We start from the raw sequence: 12,497 nt of genomic DNA, 5'->3' as shown, positions 1-12,497 counted from the left end.
TAGTGGGTTAAGGCCTCTGCCTTTGGCTCAGGTCATGATCTCAGGGTTCTGGGATCGAGCCCCACATCGGTCTCTCTGCTCAGCAGGGGAGCCTGCTTCCTCCTCTCTCTCTGCCTGCCTCTCTGCCTACTTGTGATCTCTGTCTGTCAAACAAATAAATAAAATCTTTAAAAAAATAAAAAATAAAACAAATTTAAAATAATCTGAGGAAAATTAAAATTAAAAATTACTTTAAAAATTGTCAATAAATAAATAAGATTGCATTTTATGTTGCTACCAGAAATTATGTTGAGAGAAAATGTATACAACTTAAAATAAAAAGGAAATACTTGGAAAAAAAAACTTTCTGTAGCCATATTAGGGGGAAAGAGCGAGCTATAAAAATTATCACGATTTTGTTGAAATTCTTCTATCCTGACTTTTGAAATTGGTCCTCAATTAGCATCCAGACAATAGACTTGATCAGACTCACAGATTAAAGTTTTCTAGTTAATTTGGTTACTTTATGTGTAGATTATATATATATATATATATATATATATATATACACACACACACACATATACATAATGCATGTGTGTATAGAAACTTTTTTTTAAAGAACTAATTCTGGCTCTTAAAGAATCAGAAGAGAAGCAGAGCCCAATCTAGATTGATCTTGTTTATAAAAAACATACTTTACAAGATGCCTTTTATACACACCTGTGAAATATTTATCTCCCTATAAATGAATGTGTTGGCACTCTGCCCCACAGAAGGTAGTAAATTTGAAATGTAAGAGTGGAAATGAATCCTTCCTAATCCCTTTCATTAAATCAGATGTTTCTATCATCTGACAAAGAACTGTTTGATAGGGGCTCTAATTGTTCTCCGCCATGCCCTCTCCAGGCTCAGTTTTTGGGGGCGGAAGTTAAAAAGGAGTGCCTCCTTTCAGATGTTAAAGCACAAGCCAGGCACTTCAGAGAGAACGTCACCCCACGGGGGAGGATGTGGTTCACAGTGAGCAGAGGCATCAAAGCAGTCCTGTGCTGTATGCTCTCCTGAAACTCTGCCTCCCCCTGCCACATGAGCCAGATAGTCTAGCCTCCAGGACAGAAATCAGTCTGCTTTCCAGAGTTCACTCCACCATTCCACATGGGCACATTCTCCTACGTCTTTACAACTTCTAGGCCTGGTATAAATTTCCCATCAGTTCAGACTGCCTTTCATAGGCTTGCTAGTTAGGTGTCAGGGCTAAGGAGATACAGAGAGCCATAGTATAATTTAAAAGAAGAATGACCCATGCATTCTTTCATTATTAATTTCATAAGATTTTTATTATCTACCAGGAGCTGTGGATAAAAATATCAAGAGTATGTCTACACTTGCAAAGTGGTCCCTGCTCTTGAGAACTTTCAGCTAGCAAGAAAGAAATAAAATGGTAAAAAGTAGTACAGGAAGGGGGCGCCTGGATGGCACAATGGGTTAAAGCCTCTGCCTTCGGCTCGGGTTATGGTCTCAGGGTCCTAGGGTCATGGTCTTAGGGTCCTAGGATCCAGCCCCGCATTGGGCTTTCTGCTCAGCAGGGAGCCCGCTTCCTCCTATCTCTCTGCCTGCCCCTCTGCCTACTTGTGATCTCTGTCTGTCAAATAAATAAATAAAATCTTTAAAAAAAAAAAAGTAGTACAGGAAGATTAAGAGGTGCCACAAAATATCTACGGTGTATGAGTAGACTACCAAGGAGGATTCTCTGAGCGTGGTCAGAAAATAAAACATTGGGGGATGATATTTTGTTCATAAGTAATATAGGTTCATCAGGGCAGCTGGATGGTTCAATCAGGTAAGCATCCAAATCTTGGCTTTGGCTCAGGCTGTGATCTTTGGGTCATGGGATCAAGCCCCAGGTCTGGCTCCACACTTAACATGTACAGTCTGCTTGAGATGCTTTCCCTCTTCCTCTCCCTTCTCAAGCTCTCTCTCAAATAAATTATTTATTCAATTAGATAAATGGAATTATTTAATAATTAAATTACTTATTATTTTTAAATAATTACTTATTTTAAAATAATTAATAATTTAATTAATAATAATAATTTAATAATTATTTATTTAAAAATAATAATAATATAGGTTTGCTACATTGCACCATTACAACGTGAATGCAATCCCTCAGCAAGTGGATAACTCCGTGTCTCTAAGCAATCACCCAGGAGACATAATCCTGGATTTATTCAGTCCTGCTTGGTTACATAGGTTCAAATTTCACCTTCTTTCAAAACAATATTTTTAATCACTAATTTTCCAGTCTGTTCTTAGCTCTTCCGAAAGATGATAAAGTACTGTAGTAATTACTAATGAAGAGTTTTCTTTTATTATTCATTTAAGAGAGAGAGAACGTAAGCCCACACTCAGTGCATGCATGAGATTGTCCACCAAGGTCCTTAAAAGGCTTACGTAAAATAAACTTGGAATCTGCACACTGTATCATTGGGTGGTGAATCGACAGGTATGTTTAAGTCCCATTTACTCTGCAGGCACCTTTTGGACTCATTGCTTTAACTAACTATAAAACTCTTGAGCTTCGGTAGTTTAAGTTGTCATCTGCACGCAGGAGGCCATAATCTGTGGATCATTGACTAGACAGATAGTGAGAATTCAGCCTGTCCTATGGAAGCTCAGTAATAAGTGTGGACTATAGCTTGGTGAGCCAGTGGATGAGCTAAAAATCCTTCTGAATTCTCTAAGGGGCTCCTCAGTGGGGAAAAGTAAGTCAGTAAATAACTCAGTATTTATCCCAGGTTCTCACAAATACTTGTCAGCACTGTACTTGTCTAGAGTAAGAACTAAACTAGCTTTTCGGGTCCCCAGAGTCACAAGGTTCAGCCCCAGAAGGTCCAGTTTCACTCAATGTTGTTCAGTCATGAATCCTTGATAACTGAATGCACTTCAGTGAAGAGGGTTCTGGGAATATCTAAATAAGTCAATATGAAACTCAACTTAGTATTTAAGAAACAGTACACTAGAAGACTAAACTTCTCCTCAAGGAAAACCGCCCATTCCTTAGCCATCCATCCCATAACTGAGAATCATATGATGTTCCTGGAATAAGGTAGACTCTAGAAGAGAGAAATGCCCTATGGTATTGTCCCAGTTAGATCTCTTTAATCCTTGAATCACTCATTCACTCAGAGTTTCTATTCATTCAACACTGGCTACCTAAATTGGGGGTTTCAGTGAAAAATCAAAGTCTGGGGCCTTATCTTCAAAAAAATATTAAGGAAATTGAAGATGGTGACAGCAACGCATTAAAACAAGAGTGAGTCTTTCTAAGTTCAGGCCCCTGTATGGTTGCACACGTTCTGCACTCAGGAAGCAGGACTTGTGCTAGTTACCTACTGGGCATTGTGCCAAATGATACAGAAGACAAGATCTGAATAGGAAAAAGTTCTTGCCTTCAAAGAGCTTAAAATCTAGTAGGGGATAAAAGACATGTCCAAATCCGTAAGTCAAGGATATCAAAGATAGCTAATTACCTAAAATGTGTCTGCTGCTTCGATTAGAAGAGGGAGCGGAGGAGCATATCTGTGTTTGCTCCTCAGCAAGAGTGACTCTCTAGGTGCAATTCCCTCTCTTGCGGTATGCAATGGCCACACTTGTCACTTTCAGAAGTTCTTCAGTGCAGATGAAAGCACTGTTCCTTCTGACTGAACCAATTTCCACCTAATCTTTGCTTGGCTAATCCTGCCTCTTACTTTAGATCTCACAGTATTACCAGTTGAGAAATCCCCAGATTTAAATTAGGTCCCCCTGCTTGCTCTCATGGCTTTCTGGATCTTTCCTTCTAAGCATCTGTCACAAATGTTTAACTTATATTTAATTTGATGACTTTTATTTACTCTAAGCTCTTCTTCAGTTGTTCACTGGCATCATCCTCCTTCCTAGCTTGGGCCAGGAACGTGGTCACACTTAGCAGGTATTTGTTAAATCAGTACCTGTTAAATATCAATCCTGGCAGAGGTAGAGATTATAAACCGAGAGGGAGAAAATTTAAATAAAAAAGTTTGAACAAGACTACAAGTTATCATCGGAAAACAACAAAGAGCCCACTTTGGCTGCAGAGTGGGCTTGATTTATGGTAGGAAGTAGAGGGAATGAAGCCCTTGGGGAGGTGGGTGGGGCCATATTATGGAACAGCCTGAGACCCTAATGGAGGAGTTTTGAGTGTAACTATAGGTAATGAGGATTGTTGTTGGATATTTTTTAATCCAGTAACTTTGTTTAGAGGAATATAAGAAAATAAAAAACAGAGTAGTGGTTGAAGCACAAATGCTTCTAAGCAAATTATGCGCTTATTGGAGTGGAGTTTTTTGAAGAGGTGATTGTCTCAGGGGCCGATTTTTTAAAACGTTAAGGCACGAATGCAGATGGAGGGAGAGGGTTTGGGTAGGAAATGTGGAAACAAATATGAAGATTTGACATTTTTCTAATAGAGTGAATTTAGTCATCTTACATGTCAGTCTTGAGAAGCACTTTTTAAAACGAGCATTTTCCTTTTTTCTAGCCCCTAGTTGAATTAATAGAGAAACTATTAGCTGTAGTACATTTGCCTAAAATAAGGAACTTAAGTTGAGAAACATGTGTAAGTTCAGTCTACAATAACCACATACAAAAGTTTCATTTTTAGTCATTTTAACTTACAGAACTGCAAAGAGAGGCAAAATCCTTCATACTGTCACTTTGGGGGTAACTTTAAATGAATTATGAAGAAAACTATCATCTACTAGGGATTCATATTATGCAGAAGCATCCAAAGACATTCTGACATGGAAGTTTAAGCAGGGGGAAAAAAAAAATCCCACCCCCCCCAAAAAAATTCAGGACCCAATAATAAACTATAAAAATAAAATATGTCAGTTCTTGGAAAAGACTTTTTATTTAAACTAGATGTATGAAACAGAAACCCAAAAAGCCATTTTTAAAATACACAAAAAATGTTGTGTGTTCAATCAGCATCTCTCAAACATATTTATTATAGTGCTTTCGAGTGTTGATGTAAGGCAAAGGTGCAGCCACTACCTCTGCTAAAAGGAAACAAAATGCTAGATTAATGTGGAAGAGGAATTATATCTCTGTACTATCCATGACAGGCTGGCATTTCGCATCTTGACATATTGCTACTGAACATGGCACGTGAAGTTGGATGATAGTAAAAGGATTGTTGAAATTTAATGATTACAACACATGCTTTAAAACTCAAGGCTTCTATTACCGGGCTTATGACTCAGACGTCATTCCTAATAGGGTTATTTTTTTGTTGCTGTTCAGTTTTTAAACTCCTACTAGTTAATCTATGAAGATGAATCACAGCCTGCTTCAGATCTTTCATCCATTTTGAGACTTTCTTTCAAACCACCCAAATTATTAATCAAGGCAATGTATATTAGTGATTTTTCACTTATGATTTCAACACATATTAATTGTCTATAATGTGATAAGAACTGTGCCAAGTAGGATGGTACAAAGAATAATACGATAATGTTGCCCAAAACTAATGTTCAGTCTTCTACTTTGATAATTATTTGGGAGAATATTAAACATTTGGTTGGTCTCACCTTATAAGTAACAATAAATATTTTGCTTCTCACACTAAGCAGCTGATAGATTCTGAGGTTTGAATAAAGCAAAATAGATACCACAGTTAATATAAACAATATTCCTAAATATCTTCTCATAGCTCTGGAGGGAAAAGATTGGCTCTGCTACAAGCTAGTGAGCAGAGAGATGAAGAATAGATATCCTTCTGCAAAGAAATTCTCTAAATGGTAGTAATTGCATTGAGCTTACTTTTTTCCATTAAATCGTTGTTAATTTATACATAAAAATTTTGTGAAATGTTTCTAAATCCCCCCTTGGTTTCTGGTAAAAACAATGAGGCACAGAAGATGTAAGATCTGCTTGACCTTAGAAGAAATAGTTGTGGTTAGATAAAGCAGAAAATTTGTTGAAAGGAATTTTACCAAGTGGGATAAATAAAACTCAGATATTTTAACAAGCACCAGCATCAATGATAGGACCATCAATCTTTGGACAAGGTGAGGCAATTTAGTGTCTGACTGCTTTTACTCCACAGTTGGACTACTGTTTCCCATGTCTTAAAGAAGCTCGTAGGATTTTTGAGCAGGATTTTCCCTGACTTGGAAAAAAACTGTGGAAGAGAAACAAAACCCAGTGGAACAAAGCAACATTTACCAATATTATTCTAAACGAAATTTAGCCCTCTTCTCCTTTTCTATTGTTTTAGGAGCATATTTATATTTATTTCATATTGACAAGTCATGTTGGCAGTTGAAGAAGCTTGGCCGCACTTGCTCTTTGTGTTGGTGTTACAAAGAGGTATAGAGGAGACAAAATTCTGCTCTGTAAACCAAAAAGTGGTGGGCGTCGAATATGCCTGTGTGATATAGGCATACCCATACCCATCAGTGGTCTTAGGCATTTACATACTGCTTAAATTCTCTGTTACTTTAAGGATTCGGTTTTAGGGGTTTCTGTTTGTTTTGGTTGTTTTGGTTAGGTTTGGCTTTTGTTTTTGTTTGCCTTTTATTTTTTTAATCTTTAAAGGGAGTCACAGCTTCCTAACAAAAGAGGAGATTAAATTGTTAATGTTTAAAAGTTGTTATGTGCTCTGCTCACCTCCCTGGAAATCTTAAGGGTTTGGTGAACAGGGAACGGATTAAGGGGAAGGTCTTAAAGGCATAAAGACACGCTTTGCGCATCAGTTTTCCGAGATTATTGCAAAAATGAACTCTCCCTCCATTGGCTAACTTGAAACATTACAAGGTTGTTGAAAAGCCCTGACCGAAGCAATGATGTCAAACATCACTATAAACAAAAGCTGGATCTGTAGGGGTTTAGGAGTTGGGTTATTGTCAAGCAAGCTGAGGGCTAGCATTAGTTCAGACTCTCAAAATGGTGGCAAGTAATCCTGAATGACCTGTTCAAACACAGATTGCAGGGCGCCATTTGCAGAGTTTCTGATTCAGTCGGTCTGGGGTGGGGCCCAAGAATTAATAACAAATCTTCGAGTGACCCTTCCTTTCCTAAGGAGACCATTGAAAGAGGGGTTTGAATGCAATCAGGGCCATGGAAGGAAAATAAAGGTAGGAAGTGGCCACAATAGAAAGTAAGGGAGCCCGCAGGAGAGAAATAACACCCTCTCTGAAACATTCACGTGGGAAAGAAAGTAATGAGTGCTGCTCTAGCTCGACTAAAAGGATATCAGCCTCATTCATCCTGTTGGCTTCTTGAACTCCTAGATCTTTTAGGGTCCTTCTATACACTACCGAGATTCTAAGTACTCTCAAGACAAACTTGATTATTACTTCATTAAATTTGGTCTCTGTATTTTGATAGCAGACAACTGAAGTTCATGGAGAAAATGAGAAAATGGTAAGACTAAAATCACAGTGAAACATCTCAACAAGAGGGACTTTTTAAAAAATAGTTACACAGACTTAGGAATCTAAGGATGGGCACCACCTGCTCTTGGAAGCTCAGGAACAACTAATCAAAGTCCGAGACAATGAGTAGCTCCTTGTAATGTGTGGCCAACGGCTCAGTCGCAAGGAAAAGGGAACCGACATTTATTGGAAGCCTAGTGTGTGCTGTGATCTCCTCCAGGTACCCTTGAATGTTTTTTTCATTTATCCTACAACCACGGTAAGGTGGTATTATTAAAACATTTTAGCGATAACTCTGAGACTCAGAAAGTTTACGAAACATGCCAGATGTCACATATTTAGTAAATGTGAGATCTGGGAACTGTGTCCTCTTTTCCTCTGATGAACATTTTGTTTTTTATTCTATCACTGCCTTTCCCTCAGCTGGAGAGTTGAGAATTCTGAGAGGTCTGCCTCTATAGTTTCGGGTCTACCTGCAACTAAATGACCAAACTCCCCTTTTTTTCTTACAAATAACACAGCCACTACCATCCTCAAAGACAGAAGATCCTAACAGAGAGACTGTATGTTTAGTTATGTCATGGAAATTACTGTGGAGAAAGTCCTGTGAAATGCAAAGGGCAGAAGTTTTAGGGCCGGCTAACCTCAGTGTACAGCCTGGTTTCATTACTTGCTGTCACTCTGTTTTTCTGAGTGGCATACCCAGGGTGAGGCTAATCATATCTAATTTATATAGAATAATCAAACCAAGTGACACAGCTGAGAACCAGGTGACAGAGGCATCAATCCTGCCATCTTTCAGAGTTTACAGAAATACTGGTTTCTTTTGCTTTTCTCTGAGTGATATTATAAGCCCAAATACTCAGAAACTGTTTTTACTACTCCTTCGCAGCTCTCTTGTTTTTCTCAGCAGTCTCTTATCTTAACTCTTTTACTTTTGTTTCCTGTTCTGCTGGTCTCTTCCGCTTTGCAGTGCTTCTAATCTTCCAGTGAGCAAAAATGCCTTTTGTCTCATTACCTCCTTAGAAAATACACACCAGCCGAGATTGTAACAATCTCTGGAGAAAAGATGCCATCTGAATGCAAAGTTTAAGCAGCCTGGAATTGCACATGCATACTCATATTCCACAATTTAGTTTTTATGTGTATATTTCTACAAAATTGGTTTTAATCTGTCCTGATCATAAAAGTAAATGTGCTAATTGTAGCATATACTAAAAATACAGACATTTATTTTTAAAAGGAAAAATCCTCCAAAATCCTGCAACCCAGGATAAAAGCCTGCGTTGTTAATATTCTCAAATATTTTCTTACAGATTTGTATTCACCCTGTATGTGTCTGTATGTGTGTGTGTTTATAATTGAGTTCCTGTGGTTTATTTCACTTGAAATTTTATCATATTCTTTCCCCTGGCCATTATGATTTAATAACATAGTTTTTAATGGCTGAGTAGTGTTTATCATATAGCTAGCCCTGCCTTCTAATCTGTTTGTTTATAATCCCCCCATGAAAGAAGCCACAATATAAATATCTATTTAAGTTACCATTGCTTGAAAAATAGGACTAATGGGAAAAGACATGGTAGAATGCATGTCCAATCTCATAATTGTTTACTTAGTAATTTGGAAAAAGTATAGAGTGTACAGCTATGGATTTGGCAACAGAATGATTAATTAAAATATCAAAAATTCAGTATCATTCAGTGACTCAGAAATAGTTTTGTAAATTCATGTTATATTTTGTTATTATGAAAATGTTCACTGACATACCATTTTTGTTATTCTTTGGAAGGCAATCAGCTTCTATTAATACCTGTTGAGGCAACTGAGAGTACAGATGACTTTTGTGTCTTTATATTTCTATGATATAAAAAGTATTTTTTCATAAAGGGAAATACCAGTTCCTAATCTTACACAAACTAATACAAATGATAGATGGATAGAGGTTTATATACTAACTGAAAGAAAATTTCAGATTTTAGATTGTAATTTTTTTATTATTTTATTATAGTCCAATTGCTCTATGGACTCTTTGTTCACACCTGCTATGTGAATCCAGGCAATTTTTCATTCAGCGACTCTCAGTTTTTTAATCTGCAAAGACAGTTGAACTAGATGATTTCTTAGGCCCATAATAGCCCTTATATGAATCTCTGTGTTCTGAAAGGTTAATATGATTTTTAATATCAAAGCATAATAAAATTATATTAGGTGTTTTGTTTTTGTGAATGGGAAAGAATATGCTTTAAAAGATTTGTCAGTTTTTTTCCAATCATATTGTTATATATTAGTTATATTAAAACTTTAGAAATTTTAAAAAAAACACATAAAGTATCATGGCTAACTATAGCCACTGATTATATAGAACTATATTGTGGGTGTTTCCACATTTCATTATAGTGATCATTAGTAAATATTTATTGAGTTCTAACAAAAAGCTCCAGAGAGAGTATAAATCCAACTGGCCAGTGACCAAAGACTAATTAAATAGCTCTAATCTAATATATAGTCGATCAGGTATAAGCATAAAACATGCATTTAAAAAAAAAAGACTTTAGTTAAAAAAGAATCCTATTATCAGAGCACTATTAGCTTTAATAAAACAGCTATTTCAGTAAAGGAGAACAAATGGAAATATTCCTATATCTCGTAAGATACAGGGTTACATAGGAAAGTTTTCATTATCCCAGAATTTTAATTGTTTACAGTATTTGATAGTATAGAGTTTTGAGTTGGCTCAATAAATAGATTCTACACAAAGTTATTTTTGAGGAGTACTTTAAGAGTTGCAATCTTATGATACGAAGGCAGACAGTAGAGTGGGTACTTGTTCGCAGTGCCTCTCTGGCTTCTTTTTGACTCTCACCAAAATCAATTAAAAAAATAAATGAATATGACACATCTTCTTGATCCATTCATCTGTTGATGGACATCTAGGTTCTGTGAAGTGTGTAAACCTGGTGATTCACAGACCTGTACCCCTGGGGATAAAAATATATGTTTATAAAAAATAAAAAATTTTAAAAAAATTTAAAAAAAAAGAATAAAAATCAATCAATTTTCATTTTCTTTGATTATATCTAAACTATGCCAATATAGTTGACCAGAGCATAAGAGAGTCAAAGCTTTTGTTGGCATTCTGTAGAGGAATGCCTCCTGTGTTTCTTACCTTTGTCACATGGCCGCAGCAGGGACCCGGAGGCGTGGTCAGAGAAGTGACGGAGATTACAGGAGAATCATTTCAAGCATGACTGATCAGTTGCCTTCTACCCTTCACTCCTGTTTTAAAGATTGCTCAGACTTTTTAAAGAAATGTGTAGAAACATGTGTGAGGCGCAGCGTGCTTCTCTTATTTTGCTGATAAAGACTCTCTGGCGTTAGCCAAACAGGCTTCTTGGAACAGTGACCATTTTTAATGGCAAGCAACCCTGTCCTCCAACAAAAACCACCCTTTCACATTTTTTTTTTCTAAGCAGTTTGCTGACTTCCATGTAAGTGTTTACTTTTTTTTTTCATAAGAGCCTAAAATGCCTTACATTTTGGCAAAGGGAGCTAATTTTATCTTTTGGCTTCTAAATTATTTAAAATAAACAAAAACGTTGACTGCTTGAACTTTCATTTTCATGTCAATTGGTATTTCTGAACTTTTTATAGGAACTAATGTTTCTGGAGGTATAAAGAGGCCATTTATTTCACTAAATAAAAAAGCATGATCATTTACTAGTTCCAACTACCAAAATGTGTGGCAAAGAATCAAAACATGCATATATCCAACCTGCGAAATAGCTGTAGTTAAAATATAAGCTGTTTAACATTAATGTTAAGCAACCTCCCAAATGCCTTCTCTACAAGCCAGGGCCTTGTAGAAAGCCATAAAAGGGAAGGAATATAATTTTGTTTGCTGGCACTTACCGAAAAGCTAAAATAGAATAGTAACAGAAATCGTATTTGCCAGCTCTAGCCGAAGGAGTTGTGAAACATCATCTCAGAAGATTGTAAGTTACGGTAAACATGTTGTAGTTACTGTGTTATTAACTGTGTTTTATAGGAGTTGAAGCTTTTGGCTGAAGATTATTTAGAGCAAAAAACAACAATTAAGTAGTATAGTAAGATCTAAATGTGTTTTTCAAAATGTATTCCACAGAGTGATATGGAACATTTTAAAATTTAGCTTTAAGTTGAAATATGGTAATTCAATTTTTACTCCCTGATGAGAGTAAGATTTTTTGCAATGATATTTCAAGTATATTATAGTTTTCAAATAGTATCTTTGGAATAATTTGCTTATTTTTCCAGTTGATGGGCCAGAAGGGTAGTAAAATGTATGTTGCTGATTTCATAAATTCTGAAATTTTTAAAGTGATTTTAGCATATAGTAAGAAATGGCTTTATTCATAGAGTGAATTCTTCTTCTTTTTTAAAGCAGCTCATTGACTATGGATTTAGTAATGTAACCCTTTCAAATACACATACGTGTTTGTACATATTGCACGTATTTTGCAAAATTCATAAGCTTTGAACTACAGATTTATATATGGAATTGTGAGGCAGTTCTCTATGTAGGGAATGTTTGAATAAAATGCCACTTTCCTAGAACTCTAAAAAAAAATTCATGCCATCTATGGGTTTTATTTCCTAATGTTGCAATAATGCATGCACTTCAGTTCACCTCAAAAAATGACTCCCAGTTTTGACCTACTAGATTACGTCATTACATTTCTGTGGGTTTTCCAGTGTAAATGTGAAAGATTTATAGAATATTTTTCATTCCTTTTCTAATTATAATTTTTTAATATGTAATAGCCAAGGGAACATAACAAGAATGTAAATCAATTTATATTCCATGGGTTTTGCTTTAATAAAAACAAAATGAAAATTTTCTGACTTTTTCTCTGAGATTGCTTGCTTATACAATCTAAAAAACAAATTTGTCTTAAAATTTAAATTCAAATATAAAACCTTTTGCCAAGATATGCATTTAGCACTTTTTTTTTCTCTCAGAGAACTTTGTTCCATGTAAGAACAATTTCTACTATTGAGGCTCTATGTCCCAAAATA

At 36.0% G+C, this 12,497-nt stretch overlaps 1 long non-coding RNA gene across 2 annotated transcripts in view; it reads right to left on the bottom strand.

The window, feature by feature from the left end:
* The window catches only part of LOC132010132 (uncharacterized), a 31,811-nt gene extending 20,924 nt beyond the window's left edge, over window positions 1-10,887 (bottom strand). For both annotated transcript variants that reach the window (XR_009402172.1, XR_009402171.1), the window contains exon 1: window positions 10,609-10,887. This is a non-coding gene — a long non-coding RNA (uncharacterized LOC132010132). The remainder of the gene's footprint in view (window positions 1-10,608) is intronic.
* Between the last annotated feature and the right edge of the window lie 1,610 nt (window positions 10,888-12,497).

The sequence above is a fragment of the Mustela nigripes genome, chromosome 2, assembly GCF_022355385.1.
Source record: "Mustela nigripes isolate SB6536 chromosome 2, MUSNIG.SB6536, whole genome shotgun sequence".
Classification (NCBI taxonomy): Eukaryota; Metazoa; Chordata; class Mammalia; order Carnivora; family Mustelidae; genus Mustela; species Mustela nigripes.
This window is presented reverse-complemented; position numbering and strand designations above follow the sequence as displayed.